Source organism: Mizuhopecten yessoensis, unplaced genomic scaffold, assembly GCF_002113885.1.
Source record: "Mizuhopecten yessoensis strain PY_sf001 unplaced genomic scaffold, ASM211388v2 scaffold2303, whole genome shotgun sequence".
NCBI classification, from domain to species: Eukaryota; Metazoa; Mollusca; class Bivalvia; order Pectinida; family Pectinidae; genus Mizuhopecten; species Mizuhopecten yessoensis.
The window spans coordinates 35,224-55,762 of record NW_018404479.1 but is presented as its reverse complement, the minus strand read 5'-3'; the positions used below and the strand labels follow the sequence as shown (position 1 = coordinate 55,762).

The 20,539-nt window shown below is 35.6% G+C and overlaps 1 protein-coding gene across 7 annotated transcripts in view; it reads left to right on the top strand.

Annotated features, from left to right (window-relative positions):
- Window positions 1-20,539, top strand: part of LOC110445425 (growth hormone secretagogue receptor type 1-like) — a 126,848-nt gene that overhangs the window by 72,703 nt on the left and 33,606 nt on the right. For 5 of the 7 annotated variants that reach the window (XM_021490044.1, XM_021490042.1, XM_021490043.1 and 2 more), the window contains one exon: window positions 8,675-8,791. The gene's annotated coding sequence lies outside the window, so the exon portion shown is untranslated. Of the gene's footprint in view, window positions 1-8,674; window positions 8,796-20,539 lie in introns of all 7 variants that reach the window. The other 2 variants (XM_021490047.1, XM_021490045.1) reach the window with 2 other exon arrangements.

The following is a 20,539-nucleotide window of genomic DNA, read 5'->3' as shown; positions in this document are numbered from 1 at the left end:
TAGATACAGCTATGACCACTGTCTCGATCAAATACATTATTAACTAAAATTATGACAACATCAATGTTTGATAAGGAACAATTTTAATTGTTCTGTATGTACCTGGTGAGCCCTAGGGATACGAACACAATGACAGCTGCTCAGCAGAGAGATAGGTAATGCATGTACTTTTGCAAGCAATGAGATAGGCAGAGCATATAGCATGCCGTATTTTATACACGATCAGGTAGGTACGTAGTTTATATACTTTACTAAATACAATGTGGTAGACAATATCTACAGTATAATATGTGGTATCGTATATAACGATTAAGGCAGTGGATATATCATTTAACACATAGTATTACACACTGTTATCTGACATGTAGTATTACGCACGATGATATACCGTGTGTATATATCATGTAGTATTACAAACGACGATTTAGGTACAGTGTATATAACATGTAGTATTATACACGATGATATAGGTAGTGTATATAACATGCAGTATTACATACGATGATATAGGCAGTGTATACGTATATAACGTGTAGTATTACACACGATGATATAGGTAGTGTATATAACATGTAGTATTACGCACGATGATATAGGTAGTGTATATAAAATGTAGTATTACATACGATGATTTAGGTAGTGGATATAACATGTAGTATTACACACGATGGTATAGGTAGTGTATATAACATGTAGTATTACATACGATGATTTAGGTAGTGTATATAACATGTATTATTACATACAATGATCTAGGTAGTGTATATAACATGTAGTATTACACACGATGATATATGTAGTGTATATAACATGTATTATTACACACGATGATTTAGGCAGTGTATATAATATGTAATATTACATACAATGATCTAGGTAGTGTATATAACATGTAGTATTACATACGATGATTTAGGTAGTGTATATAACATGTAGTATTACATACAATGATTTAGGTAGTGTATATAACATGTAGTATTACACACGATGATTAAGGCAGTGTATATAACATGTAGTATTACATACGATGATATAGGTATAGTGTATATATCATGTAGTATTACATACGATGATTTAGGCAGTGTATATAACATGTAGTATTACACACGATGATTTAGGTAGTTTATATAACATGTATTATTACATACGATGATATAGGTATAGTGTATATATCATGTAGTATTACACACGATGATTTAGGTAGTGTATATAACATGTAGTATTACATACGATGATATAGGTATAGTGTATATAACATGTAGTTTTACACACGATGATAAAGGTAGTGTATATATCATGTAGTATTACACACGATGATTAAGGCAGTGTATATAACATATAGTATTACACACGATGATATAGGTAGTGTATATATCATGTAGTATTACACACGATGCTTAAGGCAGTGTAGCTCTAGGCAGTGTACATAACATGTGTTATTATATGCATGAACATTTCTCGCAATCACATTGGTCGGATCCTATACACGTGATCAGTCCTCAAAAACTCATGTAGACTGGTTATCCGGTGAATATCGATTTCTAAATATAGCCTGTATGGAAATTCCCCGGAACCTGTCGTAGCGCATGCGCAGTTAGACCGGAACGCGATCTGTCAGACGACATTAGAAGATGGCTGCTGGCGAACGTTTCTCCTCCGTTAGGAAAATTACCAAAACTATTCGAGGATAAAGATGCTGTTAACGTAAAAAAAAGGCCATTGAACAAGCAGTGCATGTCCTCCCTGCTTACATTAAGAAAAATAATCTAGACGATGCCTTCGAAAGCTACAATGATGAACTGTGGTATTCAAACCTGGCTAAATTTACCACGGATGCTTGCGTACAAAAATCAGAACCTTTAGTTTTGTTTTGTTTTATTTTATTGTTGAAGCATATAATAAAACAGTTATGGGCTTTTGTGCTGGTAAATATGATGTGATATGAACCTGAAAGAGTGATATTGACCTAATTGTATAGTATTACACACGATGATTTAGGTAGTGTATATAACATGTATTATTACATACGATGATTTAGGTAGTGGTTATAACATGTAGTATTACACACGATGATTAAGGCAGTGTATATAGCATAAAGTATTACACACGATGATCTAAGCAGTGTATATAACATAAAGTATTACACATGATGATCTAAGCAGTGTATATAACATGTAGTATTACACACGATGATCTAGACAGTGTTTATAACATTACACAAAATGACGTAAACTGCTCATATATATATACAGTACGTTTATAATAGGTTTCACATGTAGACACTACTACATTGTTTAGAATAAACCCAGACAAAAGGGAATAACAACAACTCATGTCTTCATATAGTGATAATAGTACGGTTTAATGGGCTGTAGTAATGTCTTTGCACTAATACAAATATAGAAGGATTCAGTCTTGAAATATTAATTGGCTTGCGAATGATAGTTACACATATATAGATGATTCTGTGGTGCCGTCTGACTTCTTTATTGATCCAGTTATAATAAATCCCAAGTTGCCCATTCTCTGTGGTTCACTTCTCGTTATGGTGAAAGAGGTAGTCTGCACGATGTCAACTTCGTTTCTAATAGGTCATGTTGTGAAATATGTATACAGTTTATATAGTGATGTTTAGTGTAGTAATTACAGTATGGAGCTATACTATGATTAGGTCCCGCAAGTAACACGAAACTTAGCTGTCCAACACTTAGAATTTCAATTATTCATTTTACATTAAACGTTATAATGTAAACATAATGACCAGGTTGCATGATAACATTTGTGTTTTTTCTTTTTTTCTGAATAAAATATTTATAGATCACGCAACCTTTCAATATCACACCCTCTCCTTTCAAACCGGTGGTTTTGCCGATGTAGTTTGATATACATATTAGATATGAAAGAAACACACATAAGTGTGGAAATCCCAGCTTCAGTCCATATAATTTCACTTACCGTCGATTTGAGGTTAAAACATCGCAAATTGTGTGCTGAAAATAGCAAGGGGAATTCAACAATAGGCAAGATTGTATTCTTTCTCGCAAAATAACGCTGGCATCCCATTATCACGTGTATATGGAGTAGTTGGAAGCACAACGGATAGCGCGTTAGCCTTTTATCAAGATGGCCGTGGTTCGATTCCCCGATCGGACGTGAACGGTACGGGGTTACAGTATCTGCCCGACCACGTGGGTTTTCTCCGGGTACTCATGTTTTCTCCCGCAATGCGCGCTAACATCCGGGCCACTAAAATAATATGGCATGTTTCTTAGTTGTTGTAGATTATATAGCGTGTATATTTACATGTTATATATCACGTATGTGCTTGTGTTACAGTCGCCAACACACTGTATGTATTGTATGTCGTTTTTGATAAAGTAGCTGTTTTACTATTAATTCCTCTGTTACAAAATACGTTTATACATTTTGTGTAATCATTGTTTTATAGCATCGTGCTTAATGTTTACAATAAAACAATCCATCGTATGAAAAAACAACAACTTTGTTTTAAACGCCATTAAATACTTTTAAGCCATTTTATGGGGAAATATTTTTTTAGTAAGTAGGCTAATATAAGTATACAGCTAAATAAAGGGGAAGTAATAAAGGCTTATTCCGGAAACCTACATATGTACATGAATCCTTTCTCAGAATGGCATTAAAAATAATTTGCCAGCCAACAATAGTTTTTAAGAATATTTGATGGTTACATGTATCAAAGACAAATGAGTTGCCATCCCGTAGCAATTTAGTCTCTTCTTTTTTATTTGTTTTATAGCCATACAGTCTGTGACATCATCAGTTTAGTTTAAACATATTTTATTGCCAAAATAGTGACAACAGGATTGGGCACAAGTTATTACAACATTATTTTCGCCTTTTCCTCAAATATATACATCAGATTTACAAACATGGCACAACTGGGTATCAAATAATATGTATAATACTAGCATTACAACAACAGAAACAAAAAGAGAAAGAAAAAGAAAAAGAGAAAGAACAGCGATACTATGGGAACCAAATGTGCTATTTAAAATGACTCATTTTTTATTTTCTTTAATAAATGCTATACCATTACACCCACTTGTATTTCCAATTGTTTTAATATAAAACAAGCTCATGCCAGTTCCAAGGATCATCAAGGTACCCGACTTCTACACAAATGACTGAATAATTGATCTATTTTAAATGTACCTCGCGAACTATCGCGTTTAATTCGTGAAATGAAATAATTCACAGTATCGATGTATCGATGTACTGATTGAAATCCGTTAACATAAAGGACAAAAAGTGCACGACACGAGACTTTATTAGACGCTTAACCCGGTCTTAGTCTTACAACAACACCATATTGGCGTCGGCGCGTTCGACTACAAAGAACTGATGATGAGAGGATGTAAGCGGTCGAGTCTAGCTGTAGTTTTACATTTTGACTAATTAAAATACACAGGAAACTGAAAGCTCTGCATGCGTGATTGTATCCGAGCGGAGATTAAACATGTTATGCTACAGAATTAGCGTGCAATAAATCTTAGATCAACAAATCAGTTGACTCGTTTGTGCTCTTGCTGAAAATAATTAAATATCCTTCACACTGTATTGTGGGTTACACACATCACACCAGACGTTCCCCCTTTAATTTCATCCCATCAAATCTTGACATAACTCCAAAGCTGATAACACCCTTCTTCAACACTATCAGTCTCAGTGATGAAAGCTTACACACGAAACAAAATATCAGTTTTCATTATTTGGGATGTAAAACTCTTAAGATTATGTAGCCAATTTTCTTGAATCATTGAAAACAAAATTTTGTGAAAAATGCGAGACTCGGGAGCATGTATGATGGTCATTATTAGATTATTGTTGGCACTTTATCCGTCAGATGGCGTTAGTGTAATGTAGAAAACGTAACGAGTAAAGATGCTATCGGCCCACTACTATACAGAAGTTGCTTTTAAGTTGACAGAAAAGCTTTCCCATGTATAATCCTATACTCACCATATATTTATCGATCGTTTTTTTAACAGTTAGAACGCTAGGTGATTCAACATAAACGTCAGGCGATTACGTCGCCTGTGACTATGCCTTTGTTTTAATCACATCTTTAAATGATGTGGAGTATGGGTGTTCTGAAGGAGGGAAACATTTTAATTCACCTCTAATGATAAATTAAATCCGATGCTACGGTTACACCCATTTAGAGCCTATTGTCGAAATGATTGTTTAGAGAGAATAAGCGACCAACGATTACATTTAAATTTAAATTGGTACCATTTTACTGTACAATCGCCGGGCTTATTTACTGTAGTGCCGTTGTTCCAAATAAAGGAGTCTAAAACATGTATCATTAATACAGATAAAAAGAATTGTCTACAGTAGAAATAAACTTGTAAATACCAAGATCGTTCCGGGAATTTAAAGAATGTGTTGTCATGTATCCAGTCATATATAGCTACGACAACGATGGGAAGGTACAAGCATTCTATCGGATTCTTATCACATTTTGATAAATTCTGGTTCAGCTTTTCAAGTCTATCATGGTATGGGAATGGCTCTCTATTTGTGAACAATGCTGGTATGACGTCACTGTTCCATACATCTTCGTCCATTGTAGTGGTCTAACGTTATAATAAAGGTTGGCATGTACCACATGCCGATTTTAAACCAATGTATTGTCCAAAACGATGCACTGTAACGTTTCTAACAGCCCAGCTTTGGTTTACGAGCACTAGGTTCCTCGCTCTACCTGAACCTTGAACATGTAACTCACAAAAAAGCGTCGAATTGTATGCATTATTTTTCACAAAATATTTTGTCACCTTTTGTGATAAATTTCAATCAGATTAAAAAAATGGTTTTAAAATCCAAGAAAATAATCATTATGTTTAATACATTTTAAGTAAAAGGACAAATATTTGGGAAAATAAACAGAAAATGTGGATTCAAAGAAAGAAATCTTAAATAGTACATGTAAAAACAAACATATTAACGAGTTGTTTCCCTTTAGTTTGCAAATTCATGTTGGAACCTTCATTTCTCTGTGATTACTGTAATGCCTATTTTCATTTTCAAAGATATGTACCATCCTTATGTTGTCTGTCATTCAGAGGAATTTACAGTCAGATAATGCCTTTATAGTTTAATGTGTGTTTTTATTCTAGGGAAAAACATGTAGTTTCATATTATACACGTAACAGTAAAATTTACGTTGAAAAGCTAGGATTTGGTATAAGCTCTCAAGTTATTTTTTCAATCCAAAACTATTATACTTTTTTTTCCTTCAATAAGTGTACATTCGAAACATTTTTAAAACACGCCTTCTTTATTGAGTTTGTTAATTGATAAATTGTTCGCGGTTCTAATACAAGAGGGGCTAAGGTAGAATCTTTGGGAACTCCTGTTTTATGAAACCGATACGAGAAAGAGTATTTAAATTGAAAAGGATGGGAAATGTAATGCTTAATTGTATGTACCTATATCTTTACTGCAATAAATGTATGCATGTTTACGAACGAGATATTTTCTGTTTCTGTTTATACAATGTAAACTGTATCACATGTTTCTTCAAGTCAATATTTTTACACTAAGGCTAGTATGTCGATATAAATATTAGTCATGGTTTTCTTACGTTGAAATGTCACTGAAATACATATACATGTATTTATACAACTCTACCAAGTTAATATACATATCATACATGCTCACGTATTTGTATTAAATGAGTTAGCATGTTAATACACAAATTGTATAAATATATTCCATGTCTCTGTCTATGTTCTTATACAAACAAATAAGTGTATGTCCATGTACATATATGTATTTTATGAATCTATGTGTATTGGGTTCATTCACGTGAGCCTGCATGCCTCTATCCACTTATAAGCCCGTGTACTATATAATCTAGTGTTGAAATATAATGATAAAGTTGTTATTATTTGAAAAGAGATAAAAAGTCCCATCGCGTGTCTTTTTTCGTTACATAACAAGCTGAGAGTGCCCGCTAATTGGTATTGATAATGCGATATAAAGATTTGTATAGGGTTTCTCGCTGATGATCTCGTGAACACTTACAACTATGTAGCCTAAGGGATGGTACATGTAACACAACAGTTTCATAACCCGCTGTAATAACGCTTCAACCAGCAACTGTTACCAGTGATGCAATCTCTAACGGGGCAACGGTGGTCGTCACGAAACCGTTCTGAGATACATTTTGCGGCAAATCATTTGAGAAACAAATAGAAGATATTGATTTTAGATTAAAAAAATAATAAGACTTGTTAAATTTGAAACATGGTGATACATATCTCAGTTTTAGAGTCAGGATTGATCATCTTTGTGTCCATCGTTGACTCCAAAGATTTTTAATCGAATGCATCATCTTCAAAATCACGAACAGAATTGAATCCAGAAAGGAAAAGTAAAATGATTCCATTAAAATGAAATTGATTTCCTATTCCTAAATGCTTCGATAACGAAACAATTCTCATCTCTCCCTGCATCTATCTCATGTCTCTGCTTTTATAACCAAATAATTGTCCATGCATGCCTGCCAATATAAGAAAATGATTTCTGATATTTGTCTGCCTCTATAACGAAATTATTTTCCAAATCTGCGCCTTTTTTACTAGGTCAATCGCGATGTGATTTTTAAACCTAGCTGCTTTTTAGCTTTATAATAATTGCTTTTATGACGAAATAATTTCCCAACCTGTCATTTATCTACGATCCCTCACTTCATCTACAACGAAATGAACGCCTACCCCTTATATTGCCCTTACAACGAAATCATTGATACCTTCTCCATGTTTCGACCCTATCAGTCTTTACATTTATTTATTCATTCAACAATACCTTTCGAACCATGTATCCAATAATGCTAAACCAAATTACTTCGCATCACCACGTTGTCCTTGAACTTAAATTGTGTATTTGCTTTTTTCATGTATGGTTTAGAAATTGTTCAAGCGAACTAATCATCCGAAACTGGTCGATAGTATAAGAGACGAACGAGGTAATGGCCGAAGTACTGCATGGAGTGTCCCAAAGTAACCCACTGTCCATTCATTTGCAGTTATACTTTCCCTTTTAACACTAAACCTACAACTTTAGATTCGTTTTCCACGATCTTTACTCGAGTGTAATCTTTGATTACATTCCCGACAAACGACCGTCATTTCTCGACACAAGGGAGTGGATAGTGAAAATGATTCGAGCGAGTAAAACTATCGTAAAACCTAACGTATATTATTCTAGGGTTGGGACTCGGCGCTGAAACGAATCGACATTTATCATGAAAGGAGTTTGCTGTAAGCTGCGGCGAATCTTAAAGCTGCTATGATTTGTTTGTCAAGGACAATGCCGGCTTGGTAGGGTGGTTGATTGACTTTTTGTCCATTCTCTGTTTCTCTACACTTTTTTGGTGCTCAGAAAAAAAACAGGATTTGTTAAGCTTAAAGAAGACATTTTCGAATCTTCATCAGTGATAACATTTTTATGTTTTAATTCCCGAATTGAACTAGAAGGAATGCGACAAAACTGTGTGGTATTTATACTGCACTCTCCGAATATCTGACACGTTTGACGATCACTATGTGTTTAAATGATCCAAATGTTACCCTGGCTTACATGGATGTTTTCTAACCGTGTGATTGGTTGTTTTATTTTGCAGCAGATGTTGTTTTGAGACGTTCACCGACTATGGACACTGCTGCCAACTCAGGCCACATAGACAAGTGATAGTGAATTGTGCTGAAGTGGAAATGTTTTAAACTTTGTCAGCATTTTGGTGAGTAAGCATTTTTAAACATATTTTCACCGTATGTATTTCAGTGACGGGACAACCTATGCAAAAGGTAGTTGTCACATAAATCATGTCAGGGTTTTGTATGGTCGTTTTCGATGTTGTGGTCAATTCGTTTTAAACCCATTTTGATTCTTGAAACATGCGTTCTAAACGTAAACGATATCTTTTATATACATCATGTAGCTTATTTTTTTAAGTGGAATTAAATAATCTAAAACAGGTTAAATACGAAACTTTCTTGCCTCAATTTCGATTGGTCTATTATATACAAAATGTTTTTGAAAACTAATCTGAGGCAGTCATAATGAGTTTAAATATTTTCGATATCCGAAATGAAAAAGTTCACTAAACACGAACATACCTCAGAGTATTTACACTAATTTGACAGGACATTGGAAAAGATTTGTATTTTTCTATCCTTATAATTTTCCGGAGAGTGACCCTACGCTGACCGTTGGTGATCCCTGTATTTTCAGTGATTATACATGTACAGCTGTCGCTGTGTTACTCCCGGCGGTATTAGAAACAATACACATATAAGCTTACATTTACCAGTTGAACTGATAAAGACCTATGATGTTTCTGTCACGCGCTGCACTTTTAGGTCATCAATGCCATATATATATGTATCTATAGTGGTGTACTATCCGTATGTGTGTGTGTGTGTGTGTTATGCAAACAGGACCGGTCAGTTGTGAATGACCAACGGTCTTTCCTTAAGACATATTGGTCAGGTTACAGGCGACAATGTGTACGATTCCCGACCTATTGATTTGTACCATCGCCTCGTTCTATGGAACCATGCCCCTATTTATTGCTTTGATTGCCCAGTATCATATTGGCCTGGGTGTATATATCGTTTCTCTCGTGAGATTGATAATTCAATAATTAGTTAATAAAACCTACATGTTGGAATCCTTGATATGCTATCGCAATTTATTTGTTTCCAAAAAACCTATCTGTGGTAATGAATCGTAAGTTCAAGGACGTGATGGCTTGACCATGCGTGTAATTATATACAAATGCATTTGTTCGTAGTTTGATTCAAAGCTGAATGAAGGATAGTTCAAGGATGCCTTAAGCATTTTTGCTTCTCATTACTTCATGAAATGTTATTAATAAGAATCTGTAGTAAAGGAAACAAATGCCAGTCGCTCTCATGCTTTTAACAATAGTGCGAGCTGTTTTATTAAAATGTCAAATGTTGCGGTCCACTAATGTACCAGGTTAGATTGTTACGACAAATAATACTTCTTTTAGAAAGAGCGCACAAAAAAAGTGATGAATTAATTGTATTGTAACGTCACCATTTTTAATTTGTATATTTGTGTGTACTGATTGCAGTTCTTATTGTCTTCCTGATTGCAGTTCATATTGTCTTCCTGATTGCAGTTCATCTTGTCTTCCTGATTGCAGTTCATCTCGTCTTCCTGATTGCAGTTCATATTGTCTTCCTAATTGCAGTTCATTTTGTCTTCCTGATTGCAGTTCATTTTGTCTTTCTGATTGCAGTTCATATTGTCTTCCTGATTGCAGTTCATATTGTCTTTCTGATTGCAGTTTATTTTGTCTTCCTGATTGCAGTTCACATTGTCTTCCTGGTTGCAGTTTTTGTCTTTCTGATTGCAGTTCATTTTGTCTTCCTGATTGCAGTTCATATTGTCTTCCTGATTACAGTTCATATCACCTTCCCCTATTTAGTTGATATCAGCAAAGTCATTGTTTCTTTCATTTAGATTTTTTGATGTCAGTAACAGTTCTCCTTAGTCGTGTCAGTTATGTTCATATTGTTTTACCATGTGTAAGATATCTATTTTTCCGAACCATTTCTGTCACGAAGCCGATGTTTATTCGCTGGTTTGCCCGATATTAAGACATCTGATAGATAGCCTATAATTATACCTTTTTGTTTGCTCTTTTGGACATTGATGTAGGCTTAAAAGTAGATCAATGATTGTAGGTTAGCACAACACAACCTCATGTTCACAGTCCAAATATCATGACATGTACTCGTAAATCGCCACTACGTGTGGATTAAGTTGAATAAACATACATTGTACCTCGATAACCAAGAAAATCTAGTCACAATATGGTGTCTGTATATAAGGGACAACGAAATAAACATCTAATAGTCTTATTTATCGGCATAAATCTTGACAAATGCAAAATCAATACCTGATTAGTGAAAGGATTCAAATGCTCTAAACATACTGGTTCCCGGGAGATAGAAAAGCACATGTTGGATCTAACGACCTTGGGGAGATAGCAAAGAAGAATTAAAGATTACACAGAGTAATAAATAAATAATGGATGATTAAAACTATTCGTAATTATCACTCTTTTTTGGTATTATGTGGTGTATTTTATTAGTTGCCTATCAGTACTGCCCGGTAATTATCACTCTTTTTTGGTATGATATGGTGTATTTTATTAGTTGCCTTTTAGTACTGCCCGGTAATTATCACCCTTTTTTGGTATGATATGGTGTATTTTATTAGTTGCCTTTCAGTACTGCCCGGTAATTATCACTAGAGGTTCAAAACGGTAATATTAAACATATAAACCATTAAAATTAAGTTTTAAATACCATAATCTGTTAACTGCATTTATAATATTACATCTGATGACTTGTTTGAGCTAATGTTCATATGTTCAGTATGTATAACACTGCGGTATTTGAACATGTTGGTGTCTTTTGACACTAGGACATCGTGAACGGCACCGCACTTGTTTTTATTCTAACGACCTTGGGTAGATATAAATTTAAATTCAGTGATTTCAAAAAGTAGATATTGAATAACTGATAGTTGAATACTGTGATATGAACTTTCAAATCCGAATCTCGACAAAATGCAATAACTTGGTAAGTGTTGGTATATAGATATTGTTAATCATTGCTCTGTTAGAAATTTGAGATTTAACATGTATACTCTCACTAACCGAGTGTATTTTGGGGAAAGAGGACATGTTTGTTTCCAGCGACCGTAGGGAGACAAAATCAAATCAATTAAACCATGTGTAGTGACTCAATTTTGTTTCGAAAAAAATAGTTGAAAGATGATGTAGTTTTTGTAAATTTACTATCTGCGCCGTAACCACTAGATGTCATAACGGACACAAACGTTTAAAGTTTCAAGATGTACAAAAACCTTTGTGTGTGCTGCGTTCACCTATCTGACAACAAACGGCTTCAAAAGACGCAGTTGGTGAAATCCATGATTTTACAAAATGCTATCGGAGTAATGCCTCATCTGAATCTCGTCTTACATGTAGTTTATTCCTAGTAAAAGACATCCCCTATAGTTTGGTTAGAGTGATGAAAATCTTGGCAATGACGAATGTGTCGAGACCACCTTCACCCAATTATCTCCATTCCGAAGTACGTTTTGAGAGTTTTCCCCCTTATATCACGAAGTCATGAGCCCCGTGGGCCTCCTGTGCTGCTTATTTCTGACACAGGACACATGTCACATGGCGGGTCGGAGGAAACCTTGATCAATGTTTGTGACCGACATTGTGATTTTATAACGATTTACTCTTCTAGGTTAACGGTTTGTCTTTCCCATCAAGTCGATGTCTGTGATGCCAAAACCCTTTTTGACTATTTAGTCGATATCAGTTATTTTAAGATTTTTTTTCATCCTGTCGTCGATTTCTATGTTATGTTCGCTCATTGTTAGCTGCCAAAGTTTATATTAATACATATCCTATTTTCAAGTGTTTGTTCGCCCTTTTCTGACATTGATGTAGGCTCCAAAATGTATTACGTCATTGAAAGTGCTAAAAGAATATCCTGAACATTACCGTTGTCATACCATGCAATACAATAATTACTCTCCATAAGGTGTGGGTGGGTTTACACAGAATTACCTAGACAACAGACGTTAATTCAAATTTCAACCACTAGATGTCGTCTTTGCAAACAACGAGATAAACATTTAATAGCCTTATTTATCAACAAGATCCTTGACAGGTATTAAACCAATACCTTATTAGTTTAAATATGCACATGCTATATACATGCTGGTTTTCCTGAAATATAGATTACATTAGGGAACGAGGAGCGACATCAATTGAGAATAGAAGACTATTAAAAGTTATAAATAAATAATTGATTGATAAAACTACGTGTAATGAGCCGTCGTATTAAAGTACGAAGTTGGAGGCGGCCGTGCTGCGTTTGTATCTGTAACCTATCTCCACTGTAATGTATATGTTTAAAAATGCGGTTAATATTGAACATAAAGATTATTATAAATGTTTTGAAGAACTGCTATATAAAGTGTTACTGTTGTGTAAGATACATAACTGATTTGACTCATGTTTAAACATTATCTCCACGTGTGAATATATTGGAGGTGATAGTGGATGGAACGATTGGGGGTTAGAGGACAGAGGTAACTTACTGAATTCGACAACCTACATGTGATGGAAACGTAATCGAGGAATAAGTTACTCTACTCAACAAAGGAATCATTATATAATAATAATAATAATAATATACAGCATTTATATAGCGCCCTATATAATTTGTAAAATTACTCTAAGGCGCTTTACAACATATGGATAATAGTAATGGTTATAATTGTGAAAACAAACAACAAAGGCTTGCAATCACTTGCATACATTTAACAAGCAATGTGCACATTTACATGACGTCTTTGCAAAGATTCTAATATGCAGACGTGAAGAGGTGAGTTTTTATGTCCCTCTTGAACTTGGCCAGGGTATTCGACTTCCTAATAGCAGATGGTAAGCTATTCCACAACGTAGCCGAAACCCTCCCAAAGCATCTGTTTCCGTAGGTCACAGTACGAGATTTTGGGACACACAACAAAGATTCTGACTCCGACCGCAGTGATCTTGACGGCTGATACAGGGTAACAAGTTCCTGTAGGTACTGAGGAGCTGTTCCATTCAGTGCCTTGTATGTGTATACCAGAATTTTGTACTGCGACCTGTATCGTACAGGTAACCAGTGCAACGAATAAAGCGCAGGTGTGATGTGCTCTCTCTTTCGAGTACGAGTAACTAGCCGTGCTGCAGTGTTCTGAACCCTCTGCAGACGACTAGTTAGTTTGTCAGATATACCACAGAGCAGGGCGTTACCATAATCCAACCGAGAGGTAACAAGTGAATGCACCAAAATCTTGCATGCATCTGCAGTTAGAAACTGCCGAATACAGCCGATGTTCCTGATCTGGTAGTAACAGGATTTGGCAATCGCGTTCACTTGTTTCTCCATGTTCAGAGAACTGTCAAAGTATACCCCTAGGTTTTTAACAGCTGGAACAGTCTCAATAGTTCTGGCACCAACCTTGAGCTGGAGAGCCATTGTTTGCTGACACTTTGGGGAAAAGACGATTAGTTCCGTCTTTTCCTGATTAAGTTTAAGCATGTTAGCGTTCATCCAGATACTGATATCTGTCAGACAAGCTTCCAGACTTTCTGAGACTGTATTCCAACTGTCCATATAGCTGATGGTTTGAATGTGGAAACATTTCCATATCTTTTAAAGAAACGAAACATATGTTTTTGTTTCACGATGTAGTTAATATTATCTCCTTTTTGAAATTTCCTATAATACATATATAACTTAACTACTGCTGCAGGGACGTACAACCAATGCACATGTCACTAACGTTTGATATGTTTGACGATTTTGACAGGATATCAAATTATTATTAAACGACAATCCCTTTAGTTCGATTGTAGCTGCATGTACAAATGTACCAACCCCGGTCGGTGATGACAACGTTAAGACCGTCCACACCAAATTATCTTTAGAAGTAATTTTTTTCTAAGATTTTCCTCTTACATGACAAGGGAATGGCCCCATTGGTGCCTCTGTGCAGTACCGATTGACGGGTCGGAGGAAACCAGATTAACTTGACGTTGCAGATGACATTGTGATTTTGTAAAGTATGGTTTTTCTTAGCATACTACATAATTTACGTTCGAATTGTTTTTCATTTAATCGCATCCTCGATGTTTAGACTTGTCCGGTCATGTTGGCTAATTTAACTATGTTAAAAGGGTTGGCCTCATGTAGTCGATTTCAGTAATGTAAAGATTGTTCACTCATGTTGTAGTAGTTATAGACTGTTTACATAGTGTATACAGTTTCAGTTGTGCTAAGACTGTGTCCTTCAATAAGTCGGTTTCAGTAATGTTACGAGTGTTTCTCCTATGTAGTCAGGTTCAGTTATGTTTATGGATTTTTCGCCTTAGAAGTCGATTTCACAGTCATGTAGTCTATTTCATGTTACTGTTGCCAATTAAAGAGTTTTGTCTGTTTTCGAGTGTTTTGTTTGTTTTCGAGTGTTTTGTTTCCTTTTTATTGACACGCATGTAAACTGACAACTACGTTTCGTTAATGAAGGTGACGAAAGAACAATCATATAACAAAATCGTTAGTAGACATCAGGTATGATACACTTTACACTGTTATACTCATGTATCTTGATAACCAACGAAATATCGAATTCTAGCCACACTTTCGGTTACCACATATATATATATATATATATATTGTTGGAATTACTTCTTATAAATATATATATATAAAGGGAGTGACGATAAAAACATGTAATAGTCTGATTAATCAACAAGAACTTTGACAGGTCCTAAATCAATATCTAATTAGTCCAAAGATTCACATGCTCTATACGAGCTGTTTTCCGGGAGATATACAGACACATGTGACAGAGGACGTGTTAGTTCTAACGACCTCGGGGAGACATCAATGAAGTAGTACAGTCCCTAAAAGTCATAACTAAATAAGTGATGCTCTGTTAGATGACAAAGTTTAAGGAGGGCACGTGATTTGTAATTTAACAATCTGCACTGTGAGGTATAATTAACACTATATGTTGATGACGGTGTGTAGTACTGAACGCGTAAATCATTAAATAGTTTTTAATGTTAAATGAGAACTGCGGTCATAGAGATTTATCTAATTTTCCGGCTGTAAAATATCTACAATATTAAACTGCTGATGTCTTTGATATACAAGCTACATGTATATGTGACAAGGGCGATAGCATATCATAATTATAACACCATTAAGGGGGCGTAACTTATTTTTTTTACCCAGTTCTTATTTTGGCGATGGTATATAATAATTAATGTTATTACACCTCTACCTTATTTACTCTACATAAAAGTAATTGGTTAAATCGAATATATCCCCACTTTTGCCTGAGTGGGTTTTAGTCCTGTGTGTTAGTCTGTGAACTAAAACACACCTACACTCGGGTGTTTCCGCCGAGCCAATCAGGCGAGAGGTGGGCGGAGCTTGTTACCGAACTCGGCAGTGACGCGCGAGGTGGGCGGAGCTTGCTTCCGAACTCGTAAGTTTTTGGCTCCATTGCCATCAAAAGGGTATTTGGGACGTGAAGCTATACAGCTTACAAATATTTTCTAGTTAAAACCATCTCTCCAGTGTGTATCGGTATAATAAAACGGTTAAAGTATGGGGTTGAGGCATATATACATGTAGCAAGTTTCTGGTGTCCCTTGACCATGCCTATTTCCCTCGGCTTCGCCTCGGGAAATAGACCTGGTCTCGGGACACCAGAAACTTGTTATATCCCTCAACCCCATACTCTAACTGTATACTATAACGATGAAGCTGATATTTGCTATATTTAGCAATTGCGATAGTCAATCGTAAAATCTTTAACAAGGACGCAACTGATATTTTTCTCACTGATAACATGAATTGCCCGTGTGTGACTCCTGCAGTAGATGAGCTGTTGGCATATTCACAAAATGCAATCAGCGTCATGTGTCCTCTGAACTTTTTCAAATTTGATATACTATTGAAGACAACTCCTAAAGTTTAATTATAGTGATCACAACCTTGATAGTGACGACTATGTCGAAACACCTATCAATCAATTATCTCCCCTTCGTAGAATTATTTTGAAAGTTTTGCCCTTACATCAAAGAATCATAGGCCCAATTGGTTTCTCCGTACCGCAACTTACACGGGGAGCATGTCAAATAACAGATTGGAGGACACCTGATAAACGCTTGCGTATGACAATGTGATTTAAAACAGAAATATTTTACTCGTCTTTAGTCGAAATTATTTATTTTCAAAATAATGTTCACATTAATCGATATGTGTTGTGTTAAGAGGTCAATATCAGATATGGAAAGGTCATTTCTCCTAGGTTTTCGATTTCATGTAACTGCTACCAATTAATGTTCTCCGATGTTTTTGCTTAACATAAAAGACATATGACTGATAATATGTCATCTGGTCCTTGCTTACTCCTACTTACTTTATTCCAAGCTCAAATATTCATCATTGGTTCATACAGTGTACGAGAAAACATCTGTCTTTACTGTCACAGTCCCAGTAGCATGCAATATACTCGTTAGCCACCATTAGTAAGAATGAATTTAGACAGATGATCTTAATGTACATTAATAACTAACAAAATAACAAATTCCAGACACACGATGTTGTCTGTACATTAGGGTAAACGCTATAAACATGAAATACGCCTTATTTATCAACAGGAATCTTGACAAATACTAAATCAATATCTGTTTAGTAAAACCAGATCCACATGCACTAGACATGCTGGTTTCCGGGAGATATATTTAAAGACACTGGGGAACGTGGAAATGTTAGCTCTAACGACCTCGCAGAAACATCAATGAAGAATTTAAAACTCTAAAAATTAATAAAGAAGTAACCGATGATTAAAACTATGCGTCATGACCCGTCCTATGACATAATATCGTTGAGGGAGGTCGTGTTATCTGTAACCCGCTTATCCGTACCGTAAAGTTCATTATTACCCGGTGTTAATTACAGAGAGTATTATTGATTGTGTGTATCATTTATAGATATTTATAAAATACGATCATATACAAGCAACCATTAAACAGGCTTAACTGTGTTTTGCTCATGTTCATTGTTTCCGGTAAGATTAATGGTAATTACTTTTACAGTGACGAAACTATCGTATTTATGTATATATATGTAAACATTAATTAGTAAACACTAATTATAAAACAAGTTATTCCATCTTATTTCATATCATTTTTGTCGGTCCAGATGGAAGCGTGCAGAGGGTCTGAAAATGTGGAAGGTAACACGTGATCAACCAATAACATTTTACGTCCGATCGGGGAATCGATTCTCGATCGCCTTGTAAAAGGCTTGTGCTCTATACATTGCGCCACACGACCACCCAACCGATTGTTGCTCCCATTGCTCATATTTTTCCCTATATTTTGATTTTCCTTTTTGTGCTGTATAGCTTCATCATCTGAGCCTCGTCAAAATATATAGTTTGATTACAGTAATGAAAAACCCTGCCAGTGACGAATGTGTGGAGACAGCATACAGCTAATCATCCCACCTTTGTAATACTCGTTTGGATGTTGTCACAAGCATCACACTGTCATTGGTCCCATGAGCCACCCTGTACCGATCACCTGTCACTATAGGCGCATGTCGCGTGACACGTCGGACCCGGCCTAACCAACGCCATCGTTGGACCTGGCGGATTTATAAAATTGACTGGCTAGACACCTAATAGTCAGTAAAATTATTGATTGGATAAGTCGAAGAAGGGCGACGAGAAAGAAAGGTGCTTACTAATAGATATTTAAGTTAAGGGTGTGTCATTGTCACGGTTAGGTCATCCTGTTTATATAGAGAGAATGCGTATTCTACGGCACAATGATAGCGATTACGTCATTCAGGTTGAGTAGTTCCTGTAAACCGTACGATTACGCAGTGCCTTCTGCATACATAGATCCATGACGGTTATAAATACTCGTTTAGACACTCAAATATAAATGGAACATTTATTGTCGGATCCAAACTACAGTGCCATCAAAGCTCGGTAACAATTTGCAATGATTTGTCTTTTCTCCGACTCTTAAGAAAACGAAATAACCACGATTACATTGATACAAGTTATAAAAAAACCCTTATAATTATAGTTTGAAAATTGTATTTACATAATTGTGTTATTTAGTATCAATATACAGTATTTATGCAAAGCGTCTGAGCTAGCCTGCCTCTAGACAGATGCAACATATTGTACATTATATTTGCCTCTGTCTACACACAAAGGAGATAGAATCTGAGTAAGATGGTTTCGAAAAAGACCTGCATTGATGCTAAAGTAATTGCAGCCCTCTTGAATATCAATCCGTCGGCACGCTTTAGGTTTGAAGTTCGTTAATCTTACCATTTGGTTATACCGTCTTCAAGGACAGGGGAGATTGCAGTTTATGTTCAGTTTAATTTGTGTTTTGGTCCCTAGATGAAGATATGCTGCTATTATTTTCTTATATACCGTGTGTGTAAAACACAAATATGCTGCTGTTAAAAAAAATATAACCAGTATTAATTACGTACTTGATGATATACCTGAAACAAAACGGGGCAGTTACCACGTCTCTCTCGGATACATAACGTCTACACCAGAAACAGTTTTTGGTAGGTCTTTTAACATGTAGAAGTGCATGTACGTACATATCGTATATGATAATTGCATTGCGAATCCTAAACCTGTATCACATGCAGCTATTTTAACTACGTATTATTAAATGATAAAGTATACTATCACCACCTGTTGACAGTTACATTTACAATGACACAACAGGTGGCGTTTTACCCTGGGGACTTTTTGCTAAAGTTCCGAAAAGATTTCTATGTTTCTGGTTTATGTTTTAGGTCACAAGTAAACTAATTTGTTGCGTAAATTTCTGTATAAACCATTTAGAATTGAAGATGTCTTTATAGTCTATTTTGTCGGGTTATTTTTTCTTTTATTTGTTTCGTCGTACAATTGCCTCTATAAGCTATTGTTTATGTACATACGCTTCATTGTGGGTTAATTTCTCTGTTAATCGTTTTGTCAGGTAAATGTCTCATGTAATTGTTATTTTGTGTGCAAAACTATTTTGTTGTGTAATCGTCCTACAAAACGTACACCTTGTACGAAGCTGTTGTTTGGCTGTGTTGATATCTTTATCAAATATCTTTATCGATTGCTTTTTTCGTGTACATGTCTATATGAACTCTTTTGTCGTGTAAACGTCCGTGTACACTATGACAGGGTTGACAATATAATGCAAATGTAACATGTCTGTAAATGCTTAATGTTTCAATTTAACTCCGCAGTGTTTTGAAATACAAGGCATGCACGTGCCAATCAGGCGATATATAGTAGGTGACGAAAAGCCCGCGTCGACGACTATTTTTTACGGTCACATCAAGCAAGGGCACCGATCCAGACCAAAACTGTCTCGCAGCATTTCTTGTGTGATACACCATTACGTTGACAGACATTATTGTCACTCACATTGCCCATCTCCGGTACAGACGTACGGACTCGTCACAATAGCATACACAAACAATTTAGTGTAATTTCAGCGACAAATTTCCTTTTCCTATCTTGAAATATTAATAAGGGGAATACTCGTTTCCAATTATCAGAAGGTTTCTGGTATTTTGCATATGTTTAGCAATTCGATGTCCCCCATGTCAATTCAATGCATTTTTAATGGTTTTCATCCTATTGTTCGTCACCTATATAACAATAAGGGCATGCGTTATGATTGAAATATTTCGGTGTAAAGGTGTTGATTACGAGTGTAGAAACAGAAGGGACCTGGAAAATTTGTTAAAGCTATATGCTATATTTGGCCCTCAACTAAGGTGTTTAGAGTAGGGAGGGGGGGGGGGGGGGG